The sequence below is a fragment of the Ambystoma mexicanum genome, chromosome 10, assembly GCF_040938575.1.
Source record: "Ambystoma mexicanum isolate Mex_15411 chromosome 10, UKY_AmexF1_1, whole genome shotgun sequence".
In the NCBI taxonomy this organism is placed as follows: Eukaryota; Metazoa; Chordata; class Amphibia; order Caudata; family Ambystomatidae; genus Ambystoma; species Ambystoma mexicanum.
The window spans coordinates 182,552,874-182,576,585 of NC_090932.1; the positions used below are offsets into that span (position 1 = coordinate 182,552,874).

Genomic DNA, 23,712 nt, shown 5'->3' on the forward strand with positions numbered 1-23,712 from the left:
ATTTGCCTCCGCCTCTAGACCCTTCCATACCAACTGTTTCTCCCTAGTATAGGCTGTAGCTTTACTGATCAATACCCCCCGCACCACTGCATTCATGGTTTCCCAAACGATTTTCCGGGAAAGTCCATCATCACTAATCTCTCTGACATAATTTGTTCTAACCACCCCTGTCTCTCCGCATAGCACTGGGTCCCTCAACAGTGGATCATACAGCTTCCATGGGCACCTACACCTTTCCTGTCTGCCCGCAATTACCAGAGTTAGTGACACAGGTGTGTGATCTAAGGGTGTCCTTGTACCTATATCCACTCCACGTACACAAGAATATAGTGCACTTGGAATCAGCAGCAGGTCCAATCTAGAGAAGCCCCCATGAACATGTGAATGAAAAGAGAAATCCATTTCATCCCCACGGAATAGCCTCCACGGCTCCACCAACCCGATTTCCCGGAGCAGCGATGCGAAGGAAATCACATGTTTAAAGTCTCGTCTAAAGGCAGGGAATTATTTATCCACCAGAGGATTCGGCACCAAATTAAAGTCACTCCCAATCGGGAGGGGGGGGGGGCGCTATAGAGCCCGACAAAGATGGCTGCAAGCCTGTGAGCTCTGCGCCACCTAACCAGGATCCGGAGTAAAATCCGGCAGATTCCCCTGCTGAAACTCTTCAATGAGCAGAAATACCGTGGCAGAAGCTGTCACGGCATGAGATGAGAAAAAATCTGATGAAAATCGGAGTTGTGGAACCCAAGAATCGGTCCTGAGAGGCGGCCTGCAGATGGCCTGGGGACCTTGTGAGGCGAAGAGGAGGGGCCTGGGGCGCGCCAGTGGCCTCCTCAGGGACAGCGGAGGCTGAGGAGCGCTGCGTCGGCAGAGGTGGGAGGAGGCGCTCCACCCACGGGACTCCTGAGCAACTGGGACAGTGTGCCGTGAAGGGACAGGCACCCCGATTGGGCTGCGAGCCGGCTGTCCACCAGGGCCCCACCAATAGCGCTGGGCTAACTGCGAACATATTTGGAGGCCCGGGACAGGGGGCACTTCCGCACAAGGCTGCGCGGCACAGACAGGATGGCCAACAGGAGTGGTGTCCCAAACCCCACAGCGAACCCGGGGGCTACTCAGGCTCTGGACAACTGGATTGAGGAGTAGCCAGTCACACACGTTTAGACCACAGGGGCCGAGGCACTCTGGCTGCCTGACAAGTCCTGTAGGATGCCCCTTGAGAAGCTGCAAACAGGTCTGGGAGGGCCACAGAGGTCGGAATGTACGGAACGCCTGGAACATAGGAGCGTGCCCTGAGCCCGGCGTATCCCCCACTGGACAGAGAGAATATCAACGTGAAAGAGAGGCAGCCCGATCAACAAGTGAGCTGAGACCTGACCATATGGTATTCCTGGCGGTGGGGACAGATCTGCTCCGGTGGCACCCATCGAAGAACACTTGGATCAGGGCTTGGTCTGGCAGGGTGCTTTCCCTCTGCTCTGTGGTGGGAGTGGGGGCCAGGCCTCTCTGCTATGCTGCGGACCCTTGCCGGCGCACAGGACCAGGTATGTGGAGTTAGGACCCGCAGAATTGGAGGGGTGATGGTAGAGGTGCCACTCTCCCCACACTTATCCGGACCATCGCCGGGCTTGAGGATTGCGGCGGGGCTGCCCCGACGGCTGCTGGCACTTGCGGAGTGCGCTGTGCAGCGAGGGGGTACACCGCCACAAGAAGAAATAAGGGAGGGTGCTGTGGGCCTGCGAGACGGGGGAGAGCGAGCACCAACGCAGCCCGCGAGAACTACGGGATCACGCTGGACAGACTACGCCGAGCCTGTAAACGCGGGAGGACACAACCCACTCAAAATCCGGACCGATAGTATCACGGACCACTCTGCGCAGCTGGGGTGAAAGCACCGAAGTAACGCTCGGCCCAGCAGGAACCTTAGAAGGCACCATTGGACGAGAACTTGCATGTTGCTGACGGGAGAAGGGCGAGGGACCAGCGCTGGGCACAAGGCAGACTGAGGGATTTAAAAGAACCACTCTTAACCCTCTTCCAAGGGGACACAAGTGCTGAGAGACCGCAAGCCTTGTAACTATCAGGAGTGCAGGAAGGTGGCAATATCTCTAACCTGTCACCCCACAGATTGCGCCTCCAAGTTGATGAATCCCAGGTGGGGCTGACCAGATGCCCCATAAAATCGATGGAGAGGAGGTGAGGGACTGATCTGGTGACCTGGGGGAAGCCAAACCTGCCCAGATATCACTGTTTGCCACACTGATCATCTGTTATATGGGCGGAATCGCACACAAACATTAACCCAGAGACAAAAACTAAAGCCCACAAGGAGACACTGGAAGCTAGCAGACCGCACCAGTGCCACTGCAACCCGGTTTGACCTAACAAACAGAGGTGGAAGCCGAGAGGTGGATCTGCCTGTGACCACCATTACAAACCCAGCCGGACATACTGAAAAGAACTCTGGGGTTGAGAGCGAGTCTAGCCTGGAACTCATGGATGGCACAGCAGCGGAGTAGGCTCATAGGATAGGGCCACGGGCAGACACCCACAAATCCGGGTCTCGGCCACCCAAAGAAACCTGAGCAGCACGCATAACTGGTGGAGCATAGCCTCACAAGCCTGGTCAGGATCAGCTGGAGGCTGCTATCAGCGATAGACAAGGTTGCACTGGTCGTAGAGGCTGTCCCCTGAAAGTCAATGTCAAAGGCATCGGCAGCCCCCCCGCCCTCCGACTGACCTGGCCCACTGTGATGTCCAAATCAGGCAAGCACCAGGCCAAACTGCACTTTGAACTGCCTGCTCCAATCAGAAATAACAAAACAATGGAAACAATGTCGGAAGCGCTCTCTCAGACCATGGCTCAAGATCCTGCAGGTGCATTTCAGGACATTAAGGAGATGTTCACACAGCTGCAATCCAGTATTTAATCCTTGGACGGCAAACTGGACTCCCTGACCTGCAAGGTAGACCACATGCAGGTCCGCCTAGACAAGCATGGTGAACGGTTAAACGAGGCAGAAAGGAGGATTTCGGAAGTGGAGGATGTCTCTATTGCCACCGTCAGAGAGATGTCTGATTTAAGAAGGGCCTTGAAAGAACTTGTAGATGAGCAGGATGATTTGGAATACAGATCAAGGAGAAATAACATCAGAATTATAGGGCTTTCAGAGAAGACAGACCGGAAAGATATGGAGATCCTAGTGGAAGAAATACTACGAGAATCCCTGGGCCCCGAAGAATTTTTGGAAATGTGCATAGTGGAAAGAGCTCATCGGATACCGAGTGGAAGGACGCCCATTCCGGGGGCACCTGCGCGTCCAGTAATAGCACGACTACTAAATTATCAGGACTGGGATGTGGCACTAGGCAAGGCTCGGGAGAAAGGGACAGTCCGCTATCAAGACAGTACAATCAAACTGTTCCCAGACTTCTCAGACAAGGTACAAGCGTCGAGGAAGACATTTCTAGAAGTCAAGAAATTGTTGCTGGATCGCGGGATGAAATATGCAATGTTGTTTCCGGCGAAATTGCGAGTGGAGCACGATGGCCGGGCGATCTTCTTCAACAATTCGGAGGAGGCCACAATTTTTTTGGAAACTCTACTGAGGAACCCCAGACTATGGGTGGAACAACGACTGATTATACCCAACAGGAATTTATCCGTTTACAGTAGCTAAACTCCGCTGCCAACAGCGAAATGCCCTCGAAATGCCAGGGGGGGTCTATGGTTGATTCGAAAGTGTTAGGAGGTCGGGCTCATAGTGGCCCCCCGAGCGGAAGCTTGTGAAAGCATATGTTTAGAATGGGGAACAGCTGAATAGTTGGGGTGATCAGCGCGGAGGGAGGGGGGTATGCTTGGATAAGTGGGCTTTGTTGTTAACAAGGAAAGAGGGAGGGATGGGGGACTCTGGGTTCACTAATGAGTTTGGGTTGTCGGTGGGGGAGGGAGGGACACAGGGTACACCTGCCACAATTTTCTTGCCCCACCTGGTTACTGGCGGAGTAGGATCACAGGCACGCAATTTATTCTTCCCAGATAAACGCTTCTCATTCTGACATAGAGGGATACCTAGAACAGGTGGCTGTATACTGGCGCTCCGAGGATCAGAGGGAGCTGCTGAATCGCCTGTTGGCACTAATCGAGGTACTGAATGCCATCATATCTCTGCCAAATACGAAGTCGCTGGGACCTGACAGGTTCACGGCAGAATTTTATAAACATTACGCAGAAAGGCTGGGTCCCCACCTGCTGGCCATGTATCAACAGAGTCTGGTGAGTGGGACCCTACCGGACACACTGAGAGAGGCGGTTGTTGTAGTACTGTTGAAACTGGACAAGCCCCCTAATGACTGCTCGTCCTATCGACCAATCTCGTTAATTAACTTAGATAATAAAATTCTGGCAAAGATCTTAGCATCAAGGTTGTCAGCACTGATGTTCGATTCGGTCGAATGGCCGTTCCTGTTCGCTGTATTACGACGAATGGGGCTGGGCGCAGGATTTATTGCTATGATCAAGCTGTTATATACTCAACCGGTGGCTAGGGTGCAGGTGAATTGCCAGATTACACCACAAATGACCCTAGAGAGGAGAACCCGACGGGGAGGCCCGCTCTCACTGCTACATTTTGCTTTAGCGATCGAACCATTTGCCGAACGGGTATGGGAGGCACACATACACTGAGGGGTGAACCTACACACACACACAGGATACTAATCTCACTATACGTGAACGATATGGTGCTGTTCGTCACGGACCCAAAAGCCATTTTGGATCCGATAATGCAGGATGTCCAGAGTTTCGGGGTAATATCTGGTCTGAAGGTGAACGCCTCCAAATCGGTACTTTTTCCACTGACGGATGCAGTCGAGCAATATCAGGATGGTTGGGGTTTCCAGTGGCACATGACACAGACTTGCTATTTGGGTATCAATGTCGCTAGAGATGAAACTGTGGCGTACCATAGCAATTATCTGAGAGTTTTGAATCAGGCTCGCGCGGTGGTGGCACGGTGGTAGAATCTTCCCTTAAATCTCTACGGTCGGGTACCCCTAGTTAAAATGACCCTGCTCTTCAGGTACCTGTACGTGTTCCTGAATGCTCCAATCATGGTGCCCAGGGCATACTTTCAAAATGAGAGTATCCTGGGATATGCTGGCGGCGCCAATCTCAGCTGGGGGCCTGGCATTACCTGATCTTGAAATATTCTACTATGTGGCACAGGCGGGATATCTAAAGCAATCGTATGAAATACAGCGGGAAAGGAGACATGTGGAGGTGGAAAGGGCACCAAACAGAGCACACTCAACACAGAATCTAGTGGAAGTGACTTGTAGGACATGGGCATGCCTTGAACGTAAAAAGAGGGGAGAGGTTCTCTACTCCCCCAGACTTCCCATGATACATGTACCTGGGATCCCTGTCACTGGCGAACCAGGTTTCGTGGCTTTGATGAAAAGGTTGGGGATATCGAATTTCGGGGGGGACTCTTTGCAGAAGGAAAGTTAGTGACCCTGGAGGAGCTGAAAGGGAGAGGGGCAATGTCAGCTTTGGACATATTTATATATTTTCGCTTACGGGTGAGTTTGGCCCAGGTGTTCACTACACTTCCAGAACAGCCCCATGTCTCCCCTCACTGAGGGCAAAATGGGAAAAAACCTTGGGGAGGGAAATTCTGGAAGAGGTGTGGACATTTTGCTGCATGGGAATCAGAAGGGGGGCCATTAATGTGCGATTCAAGTTGATTCACTTCAAATACATTCATCAGTTCTACCACACCCCGGCTAAACTAAAAGAATACTACCCAGACACCACAGGGAGATGCAACAGGTGCAACACTGAACAGGCAGACTTCCTTCACATGTCTTGGAATTGCCCAACTATACAGAGATATTGGGAGGAGGTATTTGATACCGTCAGCGGCATAGCAGGCCATGCAATACGTTTAGACCAACTCATAGGCCTACTAGGCTACACCAAAGAAGTCCCCAAGCACACCAGGAAACTGGTTAGTCTATTACTTATACTGGGCAAGCGACGGGTGGCGATGCACTGGGGAGGGACGAGAAAACCAAGACACTCGCAATGAAAATTAGACATCACATACTGTCTCGATATGGAAAGTGGCTGGGGGTCGCTGAGTCAAAGCCGAGGCAATGCTGGTAATATTTGGGATGCATACACACACTATCTGATCGGGCAAGCGGAGGACACTACAGAGGTTTCACCTGCAAGAGTAGCTGAATGTTAACTGCTCTGAGCAAGATGTTAGACCGTTAAAGTGTGATCAGAGGAGTGATTGCAAAAGGGCGCTGTTGCTATTACACAGACACAAGATTGTTGCGACTCAGCATGTGGCGACAATAAAGCATCAGGATTCATGAACAGTAATACATTTGTGAAATGATGGGGGTGTACCGGGGGTGGAGGGGTGGCTAGGGGGCGGCGAAGGGGATATGCCAGCATGTTGTGCTGATTGTTGGCTTTATGTGTTACTAAATGCTAATAAACAGAGTTTAAAAAATTTAAAAAAGTCAGCTCCAATCAGAATTTGACCCTCAGCAAATGCCAGCATATGCGAAAGGAAGTCCTACATGAAAGCATTTATCCCCACATTTGGAGCCTACAGAACGATCAGAGTGAACATGCGCTCACATAGAAGGTCCCTGACACACACATATCTCCCCTGGGGGACCGGCAAAATGTTAACCCTCGTCAGAGGGACCTGATCGCCCAGTAGTATTGCCACTCCCTGCTTTTACTCCCCCCTGAGGCAAAGAACTGTCTCTGGAATGCCTTAGTGTACAGCCGCTTTTCATCCTAACCGAGACAGTGAGTTTCCTGCAGGAATACTATGGACAGAGACATTTTGCTTAGTTATCTGAGAACCATCTTCTCCAGCATTGGATCTTTCATGAATTCACATGCTTAGAATATTCCCTGTCGTCAGGCTGGGAACCCTCGGTATATTTATTAAGACGTAGGGTATAAATAGCCCCGCCCCTGCGGCTCCCTTCAGATTTCAAATGTCTCCAAAGTAGCCGGAGCACATCGTGTTTTTTCTACTTACAAGGTTGAGTTCTACTCTTTACAAGTCTTTCTTTCACAATGTCTGAAAAGGCGTTGTTCCGCCCGTATGCCACGTGCAGACTGAAGAACGTCTATGAAGGAGATGGGCACATATATTGCCTGTATTGTCTACACACGCATCACTCTGCGGACAACTGTGAGATTTGTAAGGGTTTCCCACAGAAGACTCTAAAAGATCGAAATAGGCGTCTGGTGACGTGGCTAAATGAAGGGACCTACCCTTCATCGGAGGTAGGATCTGCACACAGTCTGGCATCGAGGGCTAAATCTTCGGTAGTCCATCGCCGATCGGTGTCGGCAGAGCCTCTGGCAAAGAAGCCACGTTCTATGGAGAAGCGTCCCTCAGAGAAACACCCAGCGAAAGAGGCCTCTTCGAAACATCAAGATCACCATCAAGGGAAGTCTTCTTCCTCATTCTGGTCGAAAAAAGGGAAAGATCCTTTAAAGACCTCCTCCTCAGGAGACCATCACAGGTCTTCCTCGAGTAGAGACTCAACGAAACATAGGTCTAGCTCAAAAAAGGCGGGATCGCCTAAGGAGCCGCCGTCACAGCCACCGCCATCGTCGACAGGAGTTTCGTGGTTGACGGGCTCATTACCACCGGCGCAGGCAATACCTGCAGTGGCTTCGTCGACCCTGGCAGCGACGATTGAAGGGGCTCCGAGATTGACATCATCGACGGTGGATCCTTCAGGGGCTTGGCAACCGGCGGTGTACGATGCGGTTTTGCCAGATACCCTATTGCAGCAGGAGGCAGCTTTCTCAATATCATCGATGGAGGAAGACCGTGAACAGATTGTTGATCCAACTGATCTGGGATTGTAAGGTGTTGGCTTGTCGAAGATTTTGGGAATGCAAAGTGTCCCCGTTACATCGTATTTGTTGAATCCTCAGTCGGTATTATCCTTGCAGGTATTGACCATGTTGCAGTCTCTTTTGAGCCAATTGGACTCAAGGTTACCCCCCGTAGGGGCACCTACAGAGTTACCGGCGATGCCTGCTGATGACGAACCAGGTCCCGCTCCACGGTTAACGACTGGGATGCCGGCCTCCCATCCAGTTAGCGACGAACCTCTACGCTCACACCCAGAAGAAGGGGAATTGCAAGATTTAGAGTCAGAACAAGGGCCTAGAGATTCGTTTTCGGATTTTTCGTCGTCCCCTTCGAGGGATCAGACATGGGAATCGGAGGCAGAAGTGGAAGCGCCTAGAAGCCCGGCTCAGCCGTCTCCGCCAGATGACATTGGCGCTTTTCGTGCGATGATGGGAAAGGCCTGTATTGAATTTGGTCTGAGCCCGGAGGAAGAAAAGAAGGAATGCTTCTTATTCGACCATATGGGGAAGAGGAGCAAATTAGTCTTCTCCATTCCCATTCTGGACCACGTCTGGCAGGAAGGCTTGCGAACCATGCGCCATCCATTTTCGGAACCGGCAATCAAGGGCAGATTGGAAAAGAAATTCAAGGCCCCAGAGTCTACTCCTAAATGTCTGACTGCACAACCCTCCCCGGAGTCGGTGGTGTCGGCGGCAGCTGCTAGAAAAGCCAGATCGCAGCATAAGTGTACAACGCCTCCAGACAATGAAGCTAGAAGGCAGGATGCCTTTGGTAAGAAGGTCTTGCCAGTAGGAGCGTCGACGGTTAAGGCGGCTAACTCTCTGGCTATCATGGCAAGATACGACCGGGAGATGTGGCATCGTTTGCTCCCTATCCTGGAACACCTTCCGCAGGAGCACAGGAAATCGGCCATGTTACTGGTCCGTGAAGGGGAAAAGGCATCAAACCACTCGATCAACATTGCTGTGGACTTGGCGGAGTCCGGGTTCAAACAAATAAACAAGGGAGTGGTTTTGAGAAGGCAAGCCTGGCTGAAATGTACGAACTTTAGACCAGAAGTCCAGTATAAGGTGCTCGATATGCCATGCGAGGGTGAGCAGCAGTTCGGGGAGAAGGTGGACGAGGCCCTAAAAGGCATGAAAGAAGATACGGACACGGCAAGGTCATTAGGAGCCCTACAGAGTGGTTGTTAGGGAGAATTCTCATTTCATGGCTAATTTCCCTTACCTAGTGAGTCCCTCAGCAGCTTTGCTGGATCCCTGGAGTTATTTCTTTCCACTTGGTAACAGTGTGAGCTTTTCCCCCACTCTTACTTGTGTTTTGCTATGTGTTTTTACCTGTTTTTCTGTAGTTGTGGACTCTGGAGTACACCACTTCAGTAGCCACCTTCTTTTGTGTGTCACACAGCACCTTCCGTGCAGTGACACAGGGTTGTCGTTCAGACTGGCCACCGACTCCATTTCTGAGGCTGACTACTGTCCCCCAGAAAAGGGTAAAGTTACCATTAACTTTACTTAGTCAAATTAACCACAGATCCAGTACACCCCATCTTACATGAAGTGCTGGAAAGGGTTACTCCTTAGCCCTTTTGTTATCTGTACCTCCTAGAGCATTGTTTCGCTCTTTTAACATTTAGACATGGCTGGTGGCAGTGGTATCTACCCTAATTTTCTACCGTGGTTATCTTATATAACCGTGGTAATATTGTAGGCTATTGTGTTAGCCTCGAACTTAAACCCGCTTGACCAAATGCTTTTTCTTTTGGCTTCGGTGCGGTTTATTCGACATTTCTTTTTGTTAAACTCCTTCTTGTGTTTTACTTTGTGCGGCAAACCAGATTTGCCTTCTTTGTTCACTGTCTTTTGGCGGGCTTCTGCCAAGAAGCCCTTCTCAAGGCGCCTGGGTGTCTAGGTGGGCTGAATGTGAGGGAGGGGTGTAGTCACCCCCTGCACAGGGTATCCTAGGTAACCCAAGGCGCACTTTTTCATGATTGGCTTAGGTGGTTGTCCGGGCTGGACAAACCCCGTGCTCGGTGATTGACAGCCAGGCTGTGTGAATGGGGGATTTTCGCATAAAAGGCAGGTCTCTTGGGCTGTAAGTCGGAGAGTCGCCACTGGAACTACAACGAACCGAAGAGAAGCGGAGGAGAGGTCGACTGCTGCAACTATCCCGTCCCAGTGAAGCCCTGCTGCAGTCCTGAGCTATCTACCCTTCAACGACTAAGAGAAGATCCATTCCGGAGTCTTCTTCCCTTGAGCCTGGTGGGGATAACCAGCTCATGTTCTTCAGCCAGAGGTCCCCTTCGTGGTCGAAATCGCTGCACACTGCTGTAGTGGTCCGGATAGCCACCGGAAGAGCCTCTCCTGTTTTTAAGGAGTGCACCTTTTATTCATCGTCGCTGCTGCCGGCCTCATCCTTATGTGGTGTAGACCCCCTTCATCGTCCTTCTTCGTGCCGAAGCCAGGAATCGTGGGTCTACAGGAAACTACCAGGAACAACTGCCGTGGCACCAGCTTCTTCTTTGAAAAGGTACTGTGTTCTGCTTGAGGAATTTTGGGTGAAATCCCTATTTCTCGCTTACAAGGCTTGCCCTTATTTTTACCTCCTTATAACTTTTGCTTCCGAACATTTGGCAATATCTAAAGTACTCTTGGCAACTTTGAATCGCAAACTATCCAACGTGTGATCCACGACACAGGAACCCGGTTCCACTTGACACTGACTCCGGCCCCTTGACTCTTGCATTTCTGTCCATGAGTGTTCTTCGATTCTGTTTGCCTAACTAACATATTGCCTATGATTTTTGCCCCCAACTCTCTCTGGGTATCTCAGGTGATAAGTGTGTTTTTGCCCCGGTAGCATTTCTTGCCGTGGATACACGTTTATTTAGTAGACCGAACTGTCAAAAAGTGATCGCAATCGTATTCACGGTAACGTGTATTTTTCCATAATACCGGTTCTCTCAAACACATGGTATTTACCCTGATTCCTACCGTACAAAGTGAATTGGTCAGTTGTAGTGTATTTAACGTGTGGCTTTAAATTTAATAGAAGTTTTGTGTTGATAACGAATGGTTTAAAAATAAATGTACTTATATTTTTCTACCTGAAACCTTGAGTCAGTGTTTGCTTGAGTCACAGTAATTGTGGTCCCTTTGTGTAATCTGTTCTACTGCTCATATACTCTTGAGATAAGCCTGGCTGCTCCGCTACTGCTACCACTTTAACATAGTAGTACAGGCTTGTACCAAAGGTAAAACTTGTATTGCCACCTGTAGTCTTAATTGTGTGTAGTGGTCCCTAAGGGCACTGCATAGGATTCTGCCTAACAGCAGTAGAGCATTTCGGCCCTTTCATCCCTTCTGCGGAACATCAGAGAATTCCCGATTTACTGCATCCAGGGACCGGAGTTTCAACAGGCCATCATACTCCTCCCAAGATTATAGGCATGCTGTCCAAGCGACACAGAGAGGCCGAGACTACCAGGCTTCGAGGACAGGGGGGAGGATATTCGTCATCCACCAAAGGCAAGCAGTCAAAGTCCCAACAATGACGAGCTTCAGGACGACATGGGAGGTAGAGTGTCCCGTCGCGTCGACGAGTGGGAAAAGATAACATCAGACTGTTGGGTGTTGGACACGGTAAAACTAGGCCACTCGTTGCAGTTCAAAAAGACGCCATCACAAATTCCACCTGTGTATTCGGCGCAACCCCATCTTCACATATTACAACAAGAAGTGGTGCTTATGCTGCAAAAAGGGGCTATAGAATTTGTTCCGGTGGCCGAGAGAGGACTGTGAGTTTACTCCCGTTACTTCGTGGTCAAAAAACCCAACGGCAAGTGGCGACCCATTCTGGACCTTCAAGCTCTCAACAAGACTCTGCAAAGCCTGAAGTTCAAAATGCTTATGCTTCAGGAGGTCATCAGATCTATACAGCCGGGGGATTTTCTGGCGTCGTTAGACCTACAAGACGCATATTTCCACATACCCATGCGTCGACGACACAGAAAGTTTCTAAGGTTCGTAGTCGGTCAGCGTCATTACCAATTCAAGGTACTTCCTTTCGGACTAAAGTCGTCTCCCAGGACGTTCACAAAATGCTTGGCCCCAGTGGCAGCATGGTTACGAAGAAAAGGTCATCATGTTTACCTTTACCTGGGCAATTGGCTGTTAAGAGGCTCGTTGTCGAGAATGACACAAGCAAGCCTAGAGGCCACCATGCAACTTCTACAGCGGTTAGGCTTTGCAATCAACTTCGAGAAATCCTCCTTAGCTCCCTCAAGAAGCTTGATTTTTCTTGGGGCGGAATTCCAAACTCCATCAGGGCTAGTTAAGCCGTCCTTGGAGAGGGTTCAAAGACTCAAACAGAAAGCGAAGGAGTGGAAATCGGGCACCAGAGTGTCAGTCAGAAAATACATGTCACTGCTAGGGGCCATGGCGTCGTTTATCTCATTAGTGAACAACTGTCGCCTCTTCATGAGACCGATACAGGAATTTCTGGCAGACCTATGGTCCGAAAGTCAGGTCTTGTGGTCCGACAAGTTGAACATCAGGTGCAAACGTCTACGAGCACTTCAGTGGTGGCAGCTCTCTGACAATCTGATGTGGGGAATGCCCCTGAAGGAACCGGACTTGCAATCAATGGTGGTAACGGATGCATCGCTGAAAGGAGGAGGAACCCATCTGGGGTCCCTCCAAGTTCAAGGTCAATGGTCCCCAGCAGAGTCTACTCTTCACATCAACGTGCTGGGATTAAGAGCGGTACGCTGGGCTCTGAAATCGTTTTTACCGTGCATACAGGGATCAGTCGTAAGAATATTGACGGACAATACAACGACAATGTTCTATCTCAGGAAGCAAGGGGGCACTCGTTCCAGGACGCTCTTGAGCGAAGCTCAGGAAATATGGCGTTGGGCTCTCGAACAAGATATAGGCATAATGGCTTATCATCTTCCAGGAGTGAACAACGTACAAGCAGACTCTCTCAGCAGGGAGATGAATCAAATGCACGAGTGGGAGTTGAACGATCAATAACTAGCAAGCATCTTCAAAAAGTGGGGTCATCCTCCCCTGGATCTTTTCGCAACCCAAGAGAACAAGAAGTGCAGACATTACGCGAGCAGATGGCCACAACCCAGTTTGCTGGGGGAGGCATTCTCCTTCCCGTGGGTGGGAAAGTTCGCGTATGTGTTCCCTCCGTTCCCACTCATCCGACGGACCCTCCAGTGGGTTCACAAATACCCATGTCGTGTGATTGTAGTGGCTCTTTACTGGGCGAGACAGTCGTGGTTTTCGGACCTGCTCCAGCTGTCGATAACAGAACCAGTGAGGTTCCAGAAGATTCCGAACCTTTTATCCCAAGACAAGGGAGAACTTTTGGCATCACAACCCAGACGCCCTCAGCCTGACAGCCTGGCTCCTGACTTCTCCGAGTTTGGGGCCCTGAGCATTTCCTCGGAGTGTCGACGAATTTTACAGGCAGCGCGAGCCCCGTCCACGAACACTTCATATGCATGTAAGTGGAAAAGATTCTGAGTGTGGTGCAGGGATCAACCAGGTGTGGACCCTCTAAACATCGCGTCAGAGCAGGTTCTTCCATATTTGCTACATTTAGCGGAAAGAGGGTTATCTTTCTCCTCCATTAAGGTTCATTTGGCAGCCATTTCAAGATTTACCCGTAAAAGACATTCAACTCTGTTGTCCAGCGATCGACTGGTTAAACATTTCCTGAGAGGTTTATTTTGTACTTTTCCTCCAGCCAAAAGGTTTCCTCCTAACTGGAGTCTTCATCTGGTACTGTTAGCACTAATGAAGGCTCCTTTTGAGCCTATGTCGTCGTCATCGTTGAAGTTTTTGTTGTGGAAATGGCTTTTTTAGTGGCTATTACTTCATCAAGAAGACTTTCGGAACTGCATGCATTGGTCATGTTAGGCAGAAACCTGTGCAGTTCCCTTAGGGACCACTGCAAAAGATTTAAGACTACAGGTGTTTGGCAGTAAACCCACTTGGTAGCAGTCTGTACCACACAGATTCACTTGGTAGCTGTGGCTGAGCAGTCATACTTCCCTCAAGAAGAGTTAGGCAGTATATAGAGTATACACAATAGGTACAGAGATACAGTAGCACAAGCAAACACTGACCAGAGCTTTGGTGTAAAAGTATATAGTTATTTATTTAAAGACACACTTGTAGATTACACTAGCACAAAGAGGTAAGTAAATTCAGCACACTGTCACTATTATATATATACAACCCTAATTACTTATTAGACAAGTCTTAATGAGAAACACCACTTATTTTCAGACAGAGGTGAGCGCTTAACATAAGATGGCACTCTAATAAGTTATTAAAAAGGGAGGGATAAAAAGGCATAGTTATGGAAGCACACAAATTTCAATACTTTTAAAAGAACCACAGTAAGACAGGATAGGCAGAGTCCTACTGCAGAGCAAGGAAGTCAATTGCAAGGCCCACTCTTGGAGAGAGCAAGCAGAAGGGGTCCAGGTTCACACAGTGGGGTTATGCCCCAGGAGTCTTGTAGATAGTTAGCACACAAAGAATGAAATTAAAGTCAGGAAAAGTTAGCTAGGTTGTCCCAGGCCAGCCCGGTTAGAAAGTCGAGGCTTTACTGTCACCCCGAACGATCTGTCGCAAGGGAAGCTAGGCCGGACACAGTACCTTAAGTGGGAAGGAAGCTCCAGCTGGGGCAGTTGTTCCTGGCAGCGGGTGCAAGTCAGTGTTTCGTCCAGAGGAAGAGGAGGTCTCGCCGTGGAGGAAAGATGAAGGTCGTTGCACTGCCAGGGAAGAAACCAGCCGCGGAGTTCTTCGGTTAAAAGGTACTACCCTTCTATTCGCGGTAGTGGTAAACCGTGGTATTCTGGTTGTCGGGGTGCATTGCATGGGCAAGGCGGCCACGAGATGCTCCAGGAAGGTGAAAAGAAGGAAAAACTGGTTATCCCCACCAGTCAAAGGAAGAAGACTCTCCGGACTGGAGATCTCCTCTGTCGTCGGGAAAAGTGGTGAGACGGTTCAGCAGGGCTCCACCGGTGGTGTCGTCGTTGCAGGTCGGCTCAGCTCCTCCCTCCTCGGATTCTTAGGTCCTGTGGCGACTTCTGAAGTTCCAGTCCCCAAAGCCCTACTTTTATGCAGAAAACCCCCATTCATTCAGCCTAGCTGTCAATCAAACATGCTAAGTGGTGAGCAGGCCGGCTCACCACTTGGGCCAATCACACAAGAGTGTGACTTGAGTTACCAAGGCAACTCAGTCCAGGGTGCCTAAACCCCCTCCAACACCCCCTGTGGTACCCAGACAGAGTGGCACCACTTTTGGAGGCTTCTGGGGAGAAGCCCGCCAAAAAGTGGAACAAAGGGCTCGACTTGGGTTGGAGTCATAGAAGAGAACACAAACGCCATTTTAGAATCGAGTTCTGCCATAAAATACCAATCGGTGAATTAATATTAAATAAATAAACCGGCGGTATGTTCGAGGCTATAGGAATTAAATAATTAAAGTTGGTAGCCTCGAACAATGGGAAAATCACATAGAGATATATTCGCGGTCGAATATAAAAAGTAGTATCCACTGCCACCAGCCAAAACTCGATCAGGGGGGACGGAGACGTGCCCCCTCGAACAACAGACCCAGGGGCAATCGAATTGCCCCAACCAGTACATCCACAATATGATGGTTTGTACTGGTTTCTGTTCATAATTTGGGACTAGTAAAGCCAATGGTGACTTTACATGCCCTGGGAGACAGTAGTCAGTCCCAGGGTATGGAGTCTATGTTTGGGGGTCGCTACGACACCCCTAGGTTACGGCACGGAGGGTGCCGTGTAACCCACATCAAAAACACATGAGACCCTATGGAGTAAAAGACCCCATAGCCCATAAAACACATGGAAAGACAAAGGAACACCTCAAATCATGTCTAAGAGTGGGAGTAAGAGTCTCACTCTTAGCAGGAGAAAAAAAGAAACCCCCAAAAATCCAGCAAAGCTGCTGGGCGACTCACTAGGTTTGGGAAATTAGCCTTTACAGAGAATTCTCCCTAACAGGTCATTGATCCCCCATACTTGCGGTTTTTCAAGGACAAAGTGGTATTGGCAACCAACCCTCATTTCATACCAAAACTCCCAACTACATTCCACAAGCATTCCTCAATTGTGCTGCCAATATTCTTCACAACCGCATCTTCTTTTGCGGAAAAAGCTCTCCACACGCTGGATGTCAAAAGAGCTCTGAAGTTTTACCTCAGTCGTACTCAAGATTTTAGTGGTACGAGACAACTATTTGTGGCTTATGGACCTTCGGGGATGGGAAAACCGATCTCCAAACAAGGACTAGCCCGCTGGGTATTATCGATCATTGCCTTCTGCCACTCTAAAGCAGGGAAGCCTCTGAAAAGACGTCCAAAGGCTCATTCAACAAGATCCACCTCGTCATCGGCGGCATTGTGGTCCGGAATCCCACTGGTGGACATCTGTCAAGCGGCATCCTGGTCGGTGCTGCATACATTTACTCAGCATTATTGCCTAGAGCAACAGCATGCAGCGGATATGCAGATGGGACGACCAGTCCTGCGACACCTGTTTCAGTAAGGTAAGCCCCACAGAGGGGTGTATCCTCTTGTTAATATACCATGATTGGCGTTACTGTCAATGTACCATGATTGGGGTCTGGTATGGCTAACTGCATGTGCAGCTCTGATAATATTGGTTTGCATTGCACACCTCCAAATTAGGAGTACTGCTATATAATCTATTCTAAGCATATGAATCCATGAAAGATCCAATGCTGGAGAAGGGAATAGTTTCTTACCTGTAACTCCATTTCTCCAGCGTTGGTATCTATCATGGATTCACATGCGCCCGCCGGCCTCCCCTGAATGCCAACTTTATATGCCCCTACTACTTTGGGGGTTAAAATCTGCAGGGAGCCGCGGGGGGCGGGGCTATTTATACCCTATGTCCTATTGGGTCATGCGTAATCGGCCCAAAAACGACATAGATAGGACACAGAAGTGTCAACATTTTTCCTATGGAAAACGTCTTAATAAATATACCGAGGGTTCCCAGCCTGACGACGGGGAATATTCTAAGTATGTGAATCCATGAAAGATACCAACGCTTGAGAAATGGAGTTACAGGTAAGAAACTACTCCCTTCCTTATTACTAGGGAGTTCAACCCCTGCACATTCCACGTGCCCTGTCGAATTCGACTCTCCCCCTCTACTTTTCCGATTCATCACCAGACATGACTCACCGCCCAGCCCCCTTGTCCCCCTCAAGACCCCCATGCCAAATGCCTGCATATAAGTCATGCATGCATATAGACATTCCCACAGTAACCATTTACAACTTAACACCCACAACCCCGCCCCCTCCGCCAATACAACCAACAACCAGTAAGCATTTGACACACAAATATTTGGTTTCACCCCCATGGAACATAGTATGGGAAACCGACTTGGAGGGACTCTAAATGCACCCTCAAACAGCACCCCCTCTTCCCACCGCAACCCAACAGAGCCTACACCTTTTGCCCACCACTTCCTCTAACATGTTATATAAACAGGGAGAACTCCACCCAGTAAATAACAATGCACTTCCACATTACTCCTGGCTATTAACCTTTTCAGGTTTTTTCGAGCCAGGCCTTTCATTTTCTTCCCTCTGCCACCTTCATCCCTTTCTGTGAGCACCCCTGGCTAGGGGATGAGCTTGCCCCCCACCCCTGTCTCAGCCTTCCAATCCACCCCCTCCCCACCAGGCAACAGGCTCTCCCCTTCCTTCAGGGTACACACAACCCATTGCCTCCCTTGATATGAGAAATGGAGAGTCGTAGGAAACCCCCATCTGTAGCTCACTTCCTTGTTCCATAGCCATTCAGTCAGTAGTCACAGTGCCCTCCATTTCGCCAGAGTGGTCGAGCCAAGTCATGGTACAAGGGAAGGGACATATTATGGAAGGTAATTTCCAGAGAAGATCTAGCAGCAGCCATTATGCGCTCCTTCAAATTAAAGAAATGTACCCGAGACACCACATTCAGAGGCCTGTCCTGAGGCAGGGAGGTCAGGGCCCTCGTTCGATGAGTTCTATCCAGTTCAATGTCTGCATCAACCGGAAGGTCCAGGATGGAACGAATAGGATCGTCACAAAGTCCGGAAGTTCATCATCCCACACAACTGAAGAGATACTGCGGATGTGGATGTTGTTCCTACAGGAGTGATTTTTACAATCTTTTTCTTTGTCCTCAAGAGCTTCACAACGTACCTCCATGGCTTTTATTTTATTGCAGCATTCCCCCACCTCATACGACGCTCACACAGTGTGTCTTCCACCTCCGAGTCTCTGTGTTCCGTCAGAAACCTCTGAGAAAGCTCCACCATGCTATTATGAATTTCCTACATGATTTCTGCCAACAGGCCGTGTAGGTCTGTCTTTTTCGACATCTCGGTGAGTAGAGCCGGAAGCAGGTTCACGTTATGTACTTGAGCTAACACCACCTTGCTGCGCTTGTTTTTATCAGCTGTTTGCAGCATTTTGGAGATGTCGCTATGCTTCCCCAACTTGGGAGTCTTCGTTATGGCGTTGACAGGAGAAAAGCGCACGTATGAGAACTCAGTCGCGCTGCACACTTTATTGTAGAGCGCAGGTCCCCAGCAGGTGGCCTCTCCACTCTTCTTGATATAAATGAGCTGTTTGGCAGCGAGGGATCTACGGGCCACCCACTTGCCTGTGCTGCACTACTCAGCCACACACTCAGATCCCAGCAGCACACCACCAGAGCTCTCCAGACAACCTCCACAACTGCAGACGATTAGATAATGGTGCGAGGCAGACACCACACCACGTCCGCCTTGCCTGGGTACTTCAAGGGCACATAGCCCGCCATGCTGTCAGGTCCGCGCCAGCCAGCGACATCTTGCCAGCTCTTGGGCCGCCCGCTCAGGCTACTGCACCCATAGCCCACTCATGTCATAGGCAGCGAATTGGGCCACTGGGAGAGAGATATGATGCTTCGCCTCTCTCTCCCTCACATCGCCGGATGCTCTCAGGGAGCCATCTTAACAGATGACGCGCCTGGCCACGCCCCCCGTATTGCAAAGTTTTCTTCTCTCCTCACTCTGTACTGCTTTAGGAGTTTATCAGATGAGGAATCTGTTGGAGAATGCAATCCATTGAAGGAGAAATTACTTACCAGTAATGTTCTTTCTAAGGATTCTTCTCCTGCAGATTCCTCATTGCCCTCACATCCGGCCCTGCTATTAAAGTGGTCTATTGCTGTGCCCAGTGTCTTTTCATAATCTTAGAATTGTGATGTTTAGGTAATTAGCACACTTTGGTGCTTTACCGATTGCTTACTGTCAGTCAGCCTGTTGCTCGCAGTACGGTAACTGTTTCTCAAAAGAAAAAGAAAACGTTTTTTGTCTCTTGAGATGCCAAATCCATTGGATTCTTCCTCTGCGGCTCCTGAGCTTGGGGGAAAAATGTGAGGAACTGAGCTACACGGGCATAGTCACACAATGTATCTACCACTGATGTCACATCCTGATTTGAGGACTGGCACGTTTGAGTCAAGGTGGAGTCGCTGGTCGACGTCGAGCCGCACTACACCCGCTGTCGAAATGTTTCCGAGCAGCTGACACTGGTAAGTAAATTCTCCTTCTCTACCTTAATGACTGGATCCTCTGGGCCTGATTGGAAGAATCAGCCCTACAAAATGTAGATACTCTGAACTGTCCTCCACGACTTGAGTTTTTCCATCAACCCAAAGAAGTCCTTTCTGATCCCATCCAAATACCTAGAGTTTATATGGGTGGTCTTGGATATGGAGCAAGGCATGGCTTTTCCCTCCACCAGAAAGAGAGACAAGCATCCAGGCTGTAATAGCCCTCTTCCATCCGAGCGGGGCATCCCTGGCAGTGCTTTTCTTGTTGATGCTAGGACTCAATGGTGTATTCAAAATAGCCATTTTCAAAGTCCCAAAAGCAAAACTCTGCACGCAGTCACCACAGTGGCCATGAGCTTCCAGTGAACCCTGTTGAAAGGGGACATGAGAGACATTGGGCCTCATTACGACCCTGGCGGAAATGGAAAAATGATGGCGGAAATGCAATACCGCCATCGAACACCGCTCGTTGCGATTATGACCCGTCACCGTAAAGTACGATGCCATTAGCGACACCGCAGTGAACGGCAACGCTAACTGCACCAAGTACGCGCACGCGCGCCTTGCAAAACCGGAATCACCGCCATGGCGCAACGGTACGCGAATTCTGACCCTAGCGGACATGTACTGAACGCCATCAAGCACGTCGTAAAGTACCATTCCGCCATGGCGAGAAATACGGCATCGTGAACCAACCGTAAATGGCCCACTGAGTGCCTGTACTCCACTCCCTGGCCACATTGCACAACTCCTGGCAGGCGCAATGTACTCACACTATGCAACCAGTGAAATCTACAATTCACCCATGCATGCCAACGTAGAAAAGCATGCAGGGGCTCAAAGCGCCCCGTGAGTGGGCATCCATGTACGGCATGTCACCATAGCCGTACTGATGCAGCACAGGCATGTGAAGGTACAATACATCAAAATGAAAATCAAGAACACATGACACAAAACAACAGTAGTCCCCCATCGCTTGCCACCAGCGCAAGGCAACATCCAAAACAGCATCCTGAGGGGGATTGCACCAGCCCTGTACTCTTGCCAGTAAACAAACCAACCATCAGCAGAAGCATGTACCACACAAGTTGGCAGAGTGACTGAGCAGCCAGGCTCATCCCAAGAGGGGCCGATGGGAGCTGCAGGGCACAGATGGCATCAATACAGAAGCTATTCCAATGGACATGACCCCAGTCCCCCTCCAACAAACGCACGCAAACACAGTCACCTGTGACCAGCCACATTCTGAACATCCCATCATTCCACCAATCGACCTGGCTGACAGGCACCAGTCGGCCAAAAGCCAATCCCCCGCCCCTGAACAGCACATCATGTAAACAGTCACAATGGCAGCCCCTATCCGTGACCATACTGTGCTACGTAGGCAAACGCGGCCAGTACTGTACCACACAACTCAACTCAGAAGGCGGAACACAATGCAGATCATCTCGCAATACATACCGCCACAAATCGAAAATCGCCACATCACCTGCAAAGAACAACGCAACACGACAAATATCGGAATACAATTTAAATGCACATCCAAATGACAAAGGCCCCACAGCAATTTGCAAAATAACACCAAAACAACCATCATCACCGAGGGCTGCATCTGCAATAATTGACCAGCTTCCACTTGTGTGACGCCCTGTACCATCATGGCACACAGGGCCTACATCAACGTTCCAAAAGGCAACATGGAAGCGGCAAGAACCGCAGGTCCGTCCCATGAGGCAGGCACTAGTCGAGCTGAAAGGCCGAAATGTTGCACCTAGCCACCAGTACAGCGTAAGGGCATGTGGCCCATTGGCGATCGTCCCATAAGATCGAAATGGTGCTCCACTGATTCACCCGAAGCTGCAGGAGTCGAGAGTAAAAACCATCTGGAGGAGTGGCGTAGAGATGGCATCTGCAATAGGGCAGGAGATACCTGTCACCCAAAAGAAACACAAATTAACCGATTGCATTACGGGACTCATGATGCATTACAATCTTCATTCAACACACCAAATCCACACCCATATGCATGCTAGCCCACTCCAAAGGAATATACAGACCCCTAAATCAGTATCGATTCATAACGAAATCAATCGAGGTAAATACACCATTGGCAACGTCGGTTACTGTGCATGCGTCCGTCAAGATAGAACCCATGACATGGGATTAGTAACGTGCCTAGACACAAGTGTATGAAGGCGCGTCGAGACAGGGAGGATCCGACAAGGGCAGATAGACGTAAGTCCCACTATGGCAGCCTTGCATCACATAGCGCAGGGGAAGGGGAGTGATTCAAAAAACCCATGTACATGGCAGACCCTAAACGGAATCATCTGTCCATGCATCCATTCATCATTCCCTCATCCCGCAATGAAAACGCATGAATATTCACTCACATAATGTGTGAAACTTCCATCGCGTCTGTGCGTAATGCAGTCTGCAAAAACCACTGTGCTCCTGGCCGGATCTGTAGTGTTGTGAAGCAAGATGGATTTGGGAACGTCCTGCCTTATCGTCCACTACGCTATTGCGCATCCCATTCAATTCATATCATTCATTGCTTGCTCGTTATGGGCCATGTCCCAAGGACATTCTACAATAGAACGTTACATTTCCAGCCAGACCTGTGGGCGTATCCTCGCCGCTACTTCAAAACCAAAAATGCTGGCCTTCGAATTCCTCACTTGCAACATTACGTCGAAAAGGCTTCTGTGAACGCTTGCATTCACAATTACATCAATGTAGTGCGGCTGTGTGTCATAATGCTAACTGGCTGCAATCACAAATGGGACGCCACGCCCGTCGGTGAAGTACGTTACTGTGCTGCATGAGGGTCGGCCATCGATCGAGCCCTACATACCACTGACTCTTCACAGGTATGTAAGCGGCTGCAATCATAGCATGTGTAACAATGGGAGCATAGCATGAAAATCAGTCAAAGTACATCACACTGCCATCGGGATTTGATACATGATTCCAATCCCAAGATGCCATGCGGCCAAATGCAGCCTTACGTGCGGGACGTGCTCGGCCAGAAGGGATTGCATCTGCCACAGATTCATTCAATCAGCACAGGTGGAGGCCATACAGGCCGACAGCACATATATAGCAGACCCAAACCCCTCCCACAACCACTCCCACTCCAAAATGCTACCGGCAGGACTAGCGATGTTGGGCCTGGGGGACCAGATAGCACTGCAAGTGCTACAACTACAAGAAGACGACGAACAACAACAGGTACAACAACCGGGCGCACAGGGGAGACGGAGGAGAAGGAGGAGGAGGAGGGCAAGGCAGGGTCAGCAAGGCCCACAAGCACTGCCACTACCACCACGCAGGCGGCCCGCAATCCCACGCCTCCGAGCCGATCCGTTCAACCTCACTGCTGAGCAGATCCACACCCTCTACCGTTTGGACCGGGACACCATAATCGCCATTGTGGACATGACACATGCTGACCTCGTGAGCATGATAGATAGCCCAACCGCCATCCCACCCCTACTGAAGGTGGTGTCTGCACTCCACTTCCTGGCCACAGGCACCTACCAGCACACAGTGGGACAGTTGCATGGCATTTCACAGCCACTGTTCTCACGGACACTCTTCCAAGTGCACGATGCCCTCCTGAAGCACGCCGACGACCACATCACACTACCACGCACGTACCAGGAGATTACCAACGCAAAAGTGGGATTCCATGCACTTGGCGGCATCCCGGGTTGCATTGGTGCCATCGACTGCACCCATGTTGAATTGGTTGTCCCACATGCCATGGAGGTCCAGTACCGCAACCGGAAACAATTTCATTCAATCAATGTGCAAATGGTGTGTGACTCCAACAAGATATTTACGCATTGTTGTGCCAGATTTCCAGGATCTACCCATGATTCTATGGTCCTGAGGAACACAAGAATACCACGCTACATGGAGCGACACGCAGGGCACAGATCCTGGCTACTCGGTGAGTCTCATTCCATGCATGACATCGTGGCCCATTTGATGCGTCAATGACCTTGCAGGAGGGGGGGGGGGGCTACTTAGCACTATCATTCCACTGACACCCTTTATTCGTCTCATACAGGTGATGCCGGGTATCCACTGAAGAGAT

General features: G+C 50.0%; 1 protein-coding gene across 8 annotated transcripts in view; it reads left to right on the top strand.

Moving 5' to 3' along the window:
• ANK1 (ankyrin 1) overlaps positions 1-23,712 on the top strand; it is a 2,823,483-nt gene that overhangs the window by 2,424,705 nt on the left and 375,066 nt on the right. The window lies entirely within an intron of this gene.